This window comes from Triticum aestivum, chromosome 7A (genome assembly GCF_018294505.1).
Source record: "Triticum aestivum cultivar Chinese Spring chromosome 7A, IWGSC CS RefSeq v2.1, whole genome shotgun sequence".
NCBI lineage: Eukaryota > Viridiplantae > Streptophyta > Magnoliopsida > Poales > Poaceae > Triticum > Triticum aestivum.
Window position 1 is genome coordinate 308,995,320 of NC_057812.1, and position 11,123 is coordinate 309,006,442.

The window sequence follows — 11,123 nt, forward strand, 5'->3', positions numbered from 1 at the left end:
TTTACCGCATCACCCTGACGCCCTGCATCGACATTGACTTTGGCGCCAGGCCATATTTCTTTTATTACTCACTTAGCATAAATTATTTATTATGCAACGACCTTTTTTAATTATTATTATTACTATTATCTCCGGTTTGCACTATTTTTTGTGCACAAGAAAGTGATCCGGGTTGGGCAGTATCGTCAACTCGGCGTACTGACATACCACATCACCTCGGCTGGACGGGGGGCTTTGTCAACACTTCATTACCCCATGCCAGGGACTTCGGCATCACTCTACCGGCCCGCATTGACCGTGCTATGTCACCACTTCGGAGTGCCGAGCTCTTCGCTTTGCCACCTTGGGACCGGCTTGGGGGATGGAACCTTGTCCCACATCAAGCTCGGGCCGCGTCATCAATACCGAACACATTAACCAGCTAAGTTGCCTTCATTCTCAAAGTTTTAAATTTTTAACTTGTGTTCGGTTCGACCAAGCATTATACCTTTTTGAAAAAAATTGCTTGTAGAGAATCTCCTTGTCAAAACTTTGTTTGTGACACACAAATTCAAATACCCCGTTTACTTGGGGGCTCCCTTGATGGAGCTTTTCCTCTTGCATATGATTATACTTGTAGGGCTTCATTCCTTGTTCGTGTATTACGCCACAATATACACCATATTGACCTAAGCGATTTGCAAGCTAGGTTGCCTGGCTCCTGTGCTTACCCCTACGTTCCCGATTGTTCGGCTAGGGAGTAAAGGGAGCACCTCTGCGATTGTCACGACCGGGTCATCCGAGCTCTGACCTCAGACTGGGTGAAGCCGAAAGCTAGCGCTCTTATTGTTTTCAATCATGGCCTGCACACAACAGAACTCATGAGTACAAAAAATCTATTGCACAAGTCTCATAGTAATAATGAGCACCGAAGAAAGGTATCGGTGGGGGTACTATTTTCTTAGAAGATGCTTCTTACACTTAGTTAGTAGTATAGCATAAGTTCCCTGAGCGCTTTGTCTGTTACAGCCTTATGGCCTGATTGCCTGGTCATCGGAAACACCGTCAATACTCTCGACAGGCGGAGTACATGACACTTTTCGGCCCTTGGCCGAAGAGGGAGAAGCCGACGGTCGGTTAAGACGCGTTTAAAGTTCGGGTGAACACAAATATGATATAAGTACTTCGGTACATACAATCATTATACATAAAATTCTTACCCAAGTCACTTGGGGGCTCTTAAAATTTATATATGAGCTTTAAATGTGTTTTCTTCTTGGTTGTTGTCAAAACACGACAGAAGCACAATTTTTTCTTTCTCTTCCAATTTTCGGATTGGCACCGAACACTTGATCTTGTTCGGATGCCATGTTTTTACTGACGTTTTTTGGTTTTCCAAGCTTTTTGGCACTTTTAAACTATTTGTGTGTTTCCAGCACAAGTCTCACAGTGCAATGCCGGACACCTTTATAGATTCGGCAAAAACATTCTCGGATCTCACTATATATGCATTGGTTTTGAATTGTGTCTTCGGTCAATAGTTGGGTTGCCCAGCTCCTGCGCTTGCCTCCTACGTTCCGCTTTTTCGGCTAGGTGTGCAAAGGGAGAACCACTGCGATTGTGCTTCCAGCTCACATGGTTAAGCACCTCAGTGGAGAAAGCCGAAAACTAACTGTCACAATAAGCGTAAACTGGTCAGCGATCTGATGACGGTGTTAAATGACGGGCCATTCATAACAATGGCCGAAGTGTTTACGGCTTGACCTCGACTGTCGCCGAACACTACCGGGGGCTATTAACTGGCCTCCCAAATTAAATCCTCGATATTTTGCTCTTACATTAGAGCTGAGGTTTCATGATCATGCATAGCATGACAACCCAAAGAAAGGAACCGATAGCGGGACTATTTTCTTTGGAAGACATTTCTTATGTTAAACAGTAATATAGCATATCTCTCTGCGTACCTTTGTTTATAAAACCATATGGCCAGATTGCCTTGTTTGTCGTAAATCTTTGCCCTCATAAAAGCTTTACAAAGTAGGACAAACACTCCTCGGCTACTAGCCGAGGAGGTGGAAGCCGATGGTCGGTCAACAAAGTTTTGTACAATGCGGATCCGAGCATTAAGGATGTAAAGTACTTGGATACATAGAGTCATTACACATAATTTGTGATTTTACTATGGATATCAATCCTTAATCCGGCCACCCGTGCTGGCATTAAGGCTCGGGGGCTACCGGGCTTCGGGCTTATTATTTACAAATATTAAAGGGGCACATCGATCCCCTGATCTGGTGTTGCCAGCCGACCAGTGTCTCGGGGGCTACTGCATTGCCTGTCCAATGCAGAAAATTTTAAGTACAATACAATTTCCGAGGAGATTATGATCCTCAGGTTGGTCGGCCGCACCCAACCTGAGTCTCGAGGACTGAGCACGCCGCTTTTTGTGTCCCGAAGTATTCTGCCGAGCTAGGACTTGATCCTCAGGCTAATTTTGCAAATAAACTTGAGTCTCAGCGGCTACTGGGATCAATGGTCTTACATCATCCTTCAAGTGCATCTCGGGTTTTAAACCGATACACACCTTGAGGGCTACTAGCTATATATCTCGGCGGAGAATAAATTGCACCAATCAAAAATATTGACAAAAATCGGCCCACAGTCGGGGTGGTACACCACCTCGGAAGCAGTCCGGCATAAAGCTCGGGCGCTAGTGGCTGGCTGCATAGAGGGCATTTCTAGCATTAAGCTCGGCTAAAGTCCTTCACCTTTTTTGAACCAAGGTGATATGACACCTCGGATATAGTCCGGCATTGGAGCCCGGATACAGTCCGGCGTTGGAGTTTGGACATAGTCCGGCGTTGGAGCTCGGATACATTCCAGCATTGGAGCTCGGAAAGCGGTCCAGCGTTGGTGCTCGGCTGCAAAAGATACCTCGAATGCAGTCCGGCGTTAGAGCTTGGACACAAGAGGACACTGCCCCCCGGGAACAACTTCAAACCCGAGGTGTGGCATAAAAATAACAAGGCATTGATAAAGGTCGGAAACTTAAAGGGGCTCCTCGGATACCCGACGTGTAAATTCGTCGAATGCATTTCGGCGATCCTCAAGATCGAAGATGAGAAGATTTGTTGAACTAGTTTTCAAGACCGACAACCGAAGATGAAGAACAGTACGGAAAATCGAGGAGCGTCCCTAACTTGAAGACCGGTTCATGGGGCTACGGACGGTGTCCTGGACTAGGGGGTGCTCACCACGTCGTCTCCCAATCTGTTAGATTGGGCCGAGGACCCCCGTGGTCGTATACTCATGGCCCAGTTCGGACAGCTGCCGCATACATGGAATATTCCACAAGACTTGGCGATCAAGACAAGGACTCCTCCCCACCGGCGTATTCGGCTATGACTCTTGTTATCCTAGGCCTCTAGTGCATTATATAAACTGAGGCCAGGCTAGTCGATAGATGATATACAATAATCATACCATAGGCTAGCTTCTAGGGTTTAGCCTCTACGATCTCGTGGTAGATCAACTCTTGTAATACTCATATCATGAATATCAATCAAGCAGGACGTAGGGTATTACCTCCATCAAGAGGGCCCGAACCTGGGTAAAACATCGTGTCCCCTGCCTCCTGTTACCATCCACCTTAGATGCACAGTTCGGGACCCCCTACCCGAGATCCGCCGATTTTGACACCGACACTGGCCTTCGGAGTGGTTTTACATGGAGGACGTCCCTCTTCCAGACCTTGTTCGGAGGGGTCTTCCCGAGTTCAACAATGCTCCTTTGAAGAAACGCCGAAGTTGGCGCCCATGGAGCCCCCAGGAGGAAGACAACGGAGAAGTCCTTTACCTCATGGACTGGGGTAGCGTGCTGGGTCAATCAGGATTGACAAAAATCAAGGTTATGTCAATATGCATAATGCGGGGGGTGCAGCCACTTCAATATCGAGGGCACCCCCTGTGGTGTTTTAACGGGGAAGATGATGCCACCAGCTACGGGCTTAAGGGACCGGACTCTGCTGCTGCTTTAGCAAAAATTCTGTCCGAGTTGTTCAAGGGAGAGGAAGAGGAGTTCATTCGTATTATGCCGCGGGATGGATTCTCCATGTACAATCCTCCAAGATGGGTGAGCTGTCACTCTTTACTCCCAACCTTCCCGCATTATTTGTCGTAAATTCTCACCTTGCCATCCCACGGCAGGAACTGCGAAAAGCTGTAAGGGAGGTCAACAGCCCACCTCCACAACTGGAGGACCCTGACCGGGCCGTTGATCCTGGACTCGAAGAGGATCTGGACATATTTGTGGAGCTGATAGACAGGAAATTCTATCAATTGAACTGCGATGACGCCATGGTGGCCATAACGGCCGACTATCCGGGACTACTCCCTGCATCGCATGTAAGAAAAGACCAGAGTCCCAACTTCCAAAAAGGATACCCTTTTACGCTCTTCACCTACCATACACATATGGTGTTTTACAGGGAAGGCCTTCGGGACGCCGTGCCGAACCCGCAGCGACTCGCCAACAAGGGGCACCAAAGCGGGGTAGGAGAAAAATAATCTCCAAGACGCCAGTATCCGGCTGGGCGTGGAACTGAAAGATGTCCGAGCCCAGCTTGCGGACTCCGTGAAGGAGAATAAGCGGCTTAGGCGCGATATTTTTAGTAAGTGCTTGAACGAACTTTTTAAAGGAGTTCGGCGAATAAGCCGACTAACAGAGTTATGTCTGCAGGTATGCTGACGGGTTGTCCCTCGGAGGAGATGCCTGGATCTTTAGGCGATCTTCTACCAGAGCTCTCACAACTGCACGAGCAAGTTCGGTAGGTGATGCAGGGTATTGCCCAAGCCTTGTGGCCATCCGCGTCCCTCTAGGAGCCATGGGGGAGCTTATAGAGAAGCTCAAGGGAGCGCGGCGACACTTCCAATTATGGAAGATATCGGCCTGTCGACAAGGTGCAAGGGAAGGCTTGGCTATGGTGAAGACGCGATATACCAAAGCTGACCCAAACCATATGGCCGAGGTCGGACCTGTGGGGCCCGATGGGAAAGAGATCCCCGTCAGTTTAGTGTATGACCAAGTAGAATTAGCCGCAAGGTATTCCCAACAGGATTGTAGGCTAGACATCCTGTTGGATGGTATAGAAGAAGAATTTAATCAGTCTTAGCGACTGTGTATGTCAAGTGACATATGTAATGTCCTAGCTGGATTGTAAATCATTTGTCATGGTGGACCTTTTCACTTCGACTTCTGGACCCGATAGTCCCGAGTGTATCCGAATACCCACTCGGTTATGTAAAATCCGGGGTATGCATGGAGACCAGGCGTAGGGGTCATAAGTGCTTGAATAGACAAGTACCCAACTAGCTATATTATATTACATGGGTAGTAAGAAACATCTTCCAGGGAGAATAGTTTCGTTAAGGGTTCCTTTCCCTGGGTACGCATGCCCTAATGTGCATGTCCGAACTGCGGAAAGAGACGCAGGCTATAAACATCTGGGGCATGTTTCAAATTAAATAAAAGTCATCTTTTATTCACCGACCGAATATTCCCTTAACAATGCTAGCTTTCGGGTTCACCCAGTCTGAGGTACACATCCGGCTGACCTGGCAGTAACAATCGCAGAGGTGCTCCCCTTATGCCCTAGCCGAATTAACAGGAACGTAGGGAATAAATACAAGAGCCAGGCAACCCATCTTGGCCAAAACTTAAGTCATATTGATGCATATAATGGTGAAAAAAGGTACATGCGGAAGAATAACACATGTGTGGGACACAAAGCCCAGAAAAATAGTTAGATTAAGCTTCTGTATAAGAAGCCCCCAGGTATAATGAGCGCGGTTAGCGCGGCAAGATTTTGTAACCAAGACACAAATTTAGCCTTTTAGGGCCTTAATGAGAAATAAAAAGAGAGGAAGAGAGAAAAGACAGATATGCAAAAAATTGACGAAGGAAAGGAGACGAACATAGAGTCCGGTGCTAGGCGTAGAATCTTCGGAGTCTGGCTGCGTTCCATGGGTTGGCTCGAGTCGATTATCGGATGCATCCCGCAGACGGTACGCTCCACCGGTTAGAACCTGGTCAATAATGAATGGACCTTCCCATTTGGGCTTGAGCTTGTTCTTTTTCTTCTCCGGCAGGCATAGAACTAGTTCGCCAACGTTATAGGTTTTGGCCCATACTTCTCTGCTTTGATACCTTCGAGCGTGTTGCTGATAGAATGCGGAACGGGCCTTTGCCACGTCGCGCTCCTCCTCCAGGGCGTCCAAACTGTCCTGCCGATCGAGCTCGGCCTCTTTTTCTTCGTACATGCGCACTCTAGGTGAGTCATGAATTATGTCTCAAGGCAGAACCACCTCTGCGCCATACACCATAAAGAACGGTGTGTAGCCGGTAGTGCGATTCGGCATGGTCCGTAGCCCCCATAGTACGGAGTCGGGCTCCTCTACCCAATGCGTGTTTGATTCCTTTAAGGACCGCACTAGTCTGGGTTTAATTCCGCTCATGATAAGACCATTTGCTCCCTCGACTTGACCGTTAGTTTGCGGGTGATAGACAGAAGCATAATCGAGCTTGATGCCCATATTGCTGCACCAAAGTTTCACCTCGTCGGATGTAAAATTCGTGCCGTTGTCAGTGATGATGCTGTGGGGGATGCCATAACGGTGTACAACCCCAGATATGAAGTCTATCACCGGTTCGGATTCAGCCGTTTTGACGGGTTTGGCTTCTATCCATTTGATGAATTTGTCCACCATGACCAGTAAGTATTTTTTCTTATGGGTTCCCCCACTATAACAGGAACCCCCCTTCAACAACGCATCACTGGGTTGCCTTTTGTCCATATAAGCATTGCTAAGGTCTACATCAACGAATTATTATGCATTGTCGTTGGTGGCGTTGCAAGGGTCTACAACAACGTATATAGATCCGTTGGTAATCTCAAGAATAATGTGTTGCAAGCCAACAACAGATTCATCCAACGCTTCTATGTGTTGTTGTTTGCACAAATAGAATAACCACTATATATAATCATTTATAATAGTAGGTTGTTCAAATAGCAGCACATGACACCTTTTTTTGAGCTCGCACTACAAGGTACAACTTCAGTAAAATTCGTAGAAATGAAACTAATATATTGATTCAATGGCATAATCTGTTACATTGCAATGCAAGTATCATCTATTAGGAGTACATCAATTTCCTAGAATATGAAATATTTTAAAGCATATAAATTACTAAAATTCTGTGAACTGTCTTCACTCTCCTCCAAGTACCAAAGATCAGCATAAATTATCCAAGGATCCAAGTAATCACCTAGTATTGAACTTCTCATCAACCTACAAAGAAAAAAGCATAATACTATTCAGTTATAAATTCGAAATTTGAAGTCTAAAAATATACATGCTATGCATTCTACGGAAAGGATCCACATAAAAATACCACGTGTCCAAGAGAAGATGTTTCGGAGAACAGACATAAGCATATGTATGTCTTACACATAACTTAGTAGAGTTCAGATTAAGACACTAATGACGTGTTTGGTTCGCAGAAAAATAGCGGTTCCTGATTTCAATGCTTCCTGAAACCATACCATTCACCTGCAATGTCTTTTATAGCTGTGGTTTCTGATACAGGACTTCACAAAACTAAAAATGCCCAGATCAAAGCTGATTGGAAAACTGGAACATATCTGCACCAACCAAATGAAGCTTCCCAATACGATAAAATCAATACGTTTCTGGAGCCGAACGAAACATGTCGCAGGCATCTTTGATCAATCGGATGTGCCTAGTAACTATCAACAACCATCAACATGTATTTACTACTAACAATTATCCAAAGATTGTATTATATTAATAATGAGATGAATTCGACAACCAACTAGGTGGTAAGTACTTAGATAACAATAATATCGACTAAAGAATTGTCTTTCTATTTTCCAAAGGACTCTGCACTAATTAGTTTTGCTTTCTATGATGTATTAAGAGAGAAAATATCGATGCCATCAGCTTGAAAACCGTCACACAAAACTGCGTAGTTACCTGAGAACTACAACTTCGGACATTAGAAATTTGCAATCCATGAGTGCATTCTCAGAACCTGTAGAAGGAACAACATGAAAAAGGAACACATCATCAGATTTGGGGCAGTTGGCATTGTTAACTGTGAAACGGAAAAGGGGTGTTGTTGGATAACTTTCTAATCCACTCTGCTTGCCATCGTGCCCTAATTAGTATAGAAGAGAGGACATGAGAGAATAATTCATTAGAAGTTAGGAAAGATAAATCGGAGGTACCATACTAGACTGAGCCGCTATAGGAAGTTTGGTTCCACTCTGACTGCAACACCACCACAATCTGAGATGAGGACATCAGACACAAACAAATATTTAGAAGAGATGAGCCACGACTATGGTCTTGGCCGCCCCAGATGGGGCATGAATTCGTTTGGGCTTCTCTAGGAAAAAGTTTGGATGTTTTGTTTCTAGAGAAAGTGAGATTCAAGATGTTTACAGAAGAAGAGAAATTGATTTGCCACTAGTTAATTGTTGAAGACCAACCTAGTACATAAGCTAAATGCATATTTATGAAAATGCATCAAAAGGAGACCTATGTAATGGCTGAACAGTCTGAATAAAAGCAGACCATGGCTGATTAGTTTTTTTTAATACTTACCTAGTTTTAAGAAATACCACCCATAAGCCATTCCTGCCAATGTGGCATATTATATATCAAAAGAATTTGATCTTTGTGACCTTTTAGCTTCCTAATGTTGTATCATTTGTCATGCCATTCAATAACCGAACATCAAAATCTATAGGAATGTACAAAATAGGGTAATGGGCAAAACATGGGAATGTACAAAATACCTAATCGATGAGCGAATGGGTACCTTACTCTCCGATGATGTAGTAATCTGTACATATCTATCTGCCCTGAAGCTGCATGCCATTAAAGTAAGTTAATCCCTTACAAATCAGCAAAGGCAAGCTAAAGATCTTAACACAGTCCTATTTATTTGTGCATCTACTGTCAACTGTTTGAAACATGACCTGGAAACTTCATACCAAAATCACAGCTACTCCAAGTATTTAGAGACTGACAAACTGTTAGCTGACATCTAGTAGGCACAAAAAATTCATGGAAAAAAATCACATGATGATATACAGGTGGAAAATATAATTAGATACACTCGACACACATCTTATTGGTGGTCAGGAAAGTTTATGCTACTAACCTACTTGTCATGGAGCAGTACAACTTCAGCGCGGAATTGATTTACAGAGCTTGGAGATTTCATGGTATGACAACCCGAAGCCAATGTAGAGGAAGCCTGGAGCTCCTGCATAGATGTCAATAGAGTTAATCATATGTTCAATGCATGTTTTATCTTGAAAACAGAAGGGGGGGATCATCAACAACTGAACCGTAGCTACATTACGCGCCCATAAGGCAATTTGTGTCAGATCCAACCTGCAGTCAAGATTAAGCGCCAACATAGGTAGCCTGCGAGGCACAACACCATTAGGCCCGAGCGCAGCAACTCGTGTGCAGACGCGAGGTAGTGGGCCTAGAAACCATTGGTGAGAGAATCGTGCCAAACACCCGTGGCACTAGGGTTCAGAATAAATCACTTGTGTATATAACATGAAGGTTACAATCCATACTTCGACACTATGCAATGGTGTGCACCACGATTCATCTGTGTGTGCTCCAAATAAACAAACAGGGTACCAGTTCATGATCATTGTTGTTGGTTTGAACTGAAGGTGAGCATGTGTTACCACCAAAACCTGTGATACCAATAGTTCGAAGTTGCATATCAATTTTTCCAGAACGTGCTCTTATGGAATAAACAGTTAAAGATTACAATGATTCGGAGGAATTGTGCATGTCTCTCAAGATGCGTGTTGTTACCGGCCCAACAATGTTGCTGGCTCCACCTCCTCCCTCTCTCCATCACCAGCAACCTCCGACGGTCAAATCCCATGCAGAACCGCCCCGGCGAGATCCGTTTCTCCAGGAGTCAAGTGTCGCGCTCACGAGTTGGGGGACCTCGTGGAGGCAGGTAGTGGTCTACGCGGTGGGGGGCCACGGTGGCGGGGTGGCTCCTCCAGGGCTCCGGCGCTGGTGCCTGCTTGCAGCGGAGAGGTACGGTGGAGGCGGTGGTCGGTGGTGCACGGAGCTTCTGCTCTCATGTACGCTTGGGCCTAGATCTGGCCAGGCCAGTTCGGCAGCGGCGGCTGCTCACGCATGCATGGTGGCCTGCTGCGGCCATCATGGAGGCTGGGGGCTCGCAGTGTGGCTGGCTTGTGGTGGTGCTAGTATGTTCCTCAAAACAATTGGTGGCGGTGGCGGCAGCGTCATGGTTATGGAAGTTGGGCGAGAAAGGGGAATCAGGCGAGAGGGAGATAGATGTTTGATAGAAAAGTGTATTTTTGGGTACGGGGAGGTTAGCTCAAAGTGTGGGAGGGGTGGGGAGGTGGGAGGTGGAACAAACAACACATGTTATGTATCGTTGGTAGATATCCGTTGCGATAGGTGGGTTTTTGTTGTAGTGCCCCTTTAAGGGGTCCGACCATATCAAGCCCCCAGACCGCGAAGGGCCGAGTAGTGGGGATTGTTTGGAGGGCGGTAGGCGGCTTATGGCTTTGGTTTGCAAAAAGCTGGCAATCGGCGCAATGTTGGACCAGATGCTGCACATCTTCCCGGGCCGTCGGCCAATAAAAACCTATACGGAAGGCCTTGCTTACAAGGGCCCGGGCTGCGGCGTGGTGGCCGCCGAGTCCGACATGGATTTCTGCCAAAAGCTTTCGCCCTTCCTCTTTGGAGATGCACCTTTGAAGGACTCCGGTAGTGCTTTTCTTATAAAGCTCTCCCTCATGGACCTTGTAGGATTTAGATCGCCGCACTATGCAGTGTGCTTCATTTTGGTCCTCGGGTAGTTCCTTCCTGGTTAGGTAGGCCAGGAATGGTTCTGTCCACGGGGCGATGACGACCATTATTACGTGGGCTGAAGGTGTTATTTCGATGGCAGAGCCTCCGATTGTGTCAGAGTGTTCGGTATCTGGTGTTGTGGCCGGGTCCAGACTATTATTGTCAGTGTCCCCTTCCCATACCACGGATGGCTTAAAC

The 11,123-nt window shown here is 46.1% G+C and overlaps 1 long non-coding RNA gene across 5 annotated transcripts; it reads right to left on the bottom strand.

The window, feature by feature from the left end:
- Positions 1 to 7,109: 7,109 nt before the first annotated feature.
- On the bottom strand, positions 7,110 to 10,452 carry LOC123154661 (uncharacterized). 5 transcript variants are annotated; one of them, XR_006476979.1, is made up of 4 exons: positions 9,906 to 10,452; positions 9,226 to 9,781; positions 8,031 to 8,929; positions 7,110 to 7,325 (listed from the first exon to the last, which is right to left on the bottom strand). It is a non-coding gene; the product is annotated as an uncharacterized lncRNA (long non-coding RNA). The 5 variants fall into 5 exon arrangements; XR_006476980.1 differs by having other exon boundaries at positions 9,859 to 10,452; XR_006476982.1 differs by having other exon boundaries at positions 9,226 to 9,330; positions 9,462 to 10,452.
- Positions 10,453 to 11,123: the final 671 nt, after the last annotated feature.